We start from the raw sequence: 1,629 nt of genomic DNA, 5'->3' as shown, positions 1-1,629 counted from the left end.
AGCAGGCGGCACCCGGCCGGCGGAGGGACAGAGGTGCTTGGGGTGGTCCGTGTCCCTGGGGAGAGCATCCAGGGTGGGTGAGTGCGGCCCCCCCATCCCAGAGGGGGGTCCCCAATTCTTCTGGGGTCAGCACATTTATTTCCCAGTGTGACTTACCGCTTTAGCCGAAAGCCCCCCAAATTCAGGAGTCAAAGTTTGTTAACGAAGTGATGACGTTGGGGTTCACAAGGGGGTGCCAGGTGATGGAGCCGGGATGATGGCAGCAGTGAGGTCATTTTTGGGGGGACGTTTTGGGTTGCTGAGCACGGTCCCCTTGCCTGTGTGTCCCCGCTGAGCCATCCCCCTCCCAAAGCTACGCTGGAAAGCTTGGATACCCCAACTTCTGAAGTGGCTTTTCCCATGACTTCCTAGATTTCAACCCCAGGCCCCCCAAGTTCTCCCTCGGCTGGGCAGGAACGCCATTGTCCCCAGGTCCTGCCCGCTCCCCGTGCTCCCCATCACCACCCCGGGGTGCCCAGCCAAATCCTTGGTGTTGAAACCTCCGCTCCCAACCCAGTTCTCCCAGTGCCTGCAGCGTCGGACGGAGCTCCCCCAGTTAACCAGGGCATGGTCGCTCCGATGGCAGGAGGAACACGGAAGGTATTTCATCAGACACCTCTTTATAACAAAAAAACCTATTAAAATCAGCCACATTAACCTAGTTTTTTTTAATATAGAAGAGCAGCACCTCTGGGTCCTCAGGACCCTTAGGATATTTCTTGACCCTTTGGACTCTTCTTGCACCCTGGCCCACCACCAGCGTTCGCGTTCCCTTAGATTTTTCTTCTTCTGGGAGGGGAATGATAAAAATCAACAGTTATTTTTTGCTTCCTTCTCTGATAACCCAAATTCACCTTCATGATGGAGCCTCCGTTGGAAAAAAAACACCAGAGGAAAAACCTCTAAACTTGTCTGGAGGGCGGCAAGAGCATCCCCCAGGCTGGAGAAGGGTCTCCCCCAGCTTCAAAAACCTGCGAGTGCTTTAGCAGTGACCATTTGGAGACATTCTTGAGGTTTTAAACTGCAAGAGGGTAGGTTGAGGTTGGACATAAGGAAGAAATTCTTCCCGGTGAGGGTGGTGAGGCAGTGGCAGAGGTTGCCCAGAGAAGCTGTGGCTGCCCCATCCCTGGGAGTGTTGAAGGCCAGGTTGGATGGGGCTGTGAGTGACCTGGTCTGGTGGAAGATGTCCATCAGACTAGACTAGATGATTTTTGAAGGTACCTCCTAACCCACACCATGATTCTGTGATTCGTATTTGCAGCTGTTTTGATGGAGCCTCACCCAACCGAGAACAAGAAGTCACCTTCATTACATTTAATTTCTGGCAGGAGGTCAGACCCGTTCTCCCCACTGATGGGCATGTCGTTCAAGCTCTGCTCCTACCCTTCCCAGTTTTAGGACCACGCACACCCTTCCTGAGAAGCAGGAACACAGAAACGTTGTTGGCAGGGACCTCTGAGGTCTCCCGTCCAACCACCTGCATGGAGAAGGGTCAATGTCAAAGTTAGATCAGGCTGCTTGGAGCAACCAGCTGAGTTTTGAACATGTCCATGGACATCGATGGTGTCCTGGGCTGCATCCAACGACGCG

Source organism: Cariama cristata, unplaced genomic scaffold (genome assembly GCF_000690535.1).
Source record: "Cariama cristata isolate BGI_N322 unplaced genomic scaffold, ASM69053v1 scaffold6651, whole genome shotgun sequence".
Lineage (NCBI taxonomy): Eukaryota > Metazoa > Chordata > Aves > Cariamiformes > Cariamidae > Cariama > Cariama cristata.
The sequence above is the reverse complement of the archived record's forward strand: the minus strand, read 5'-3'. Positions refer to the sequence as shown.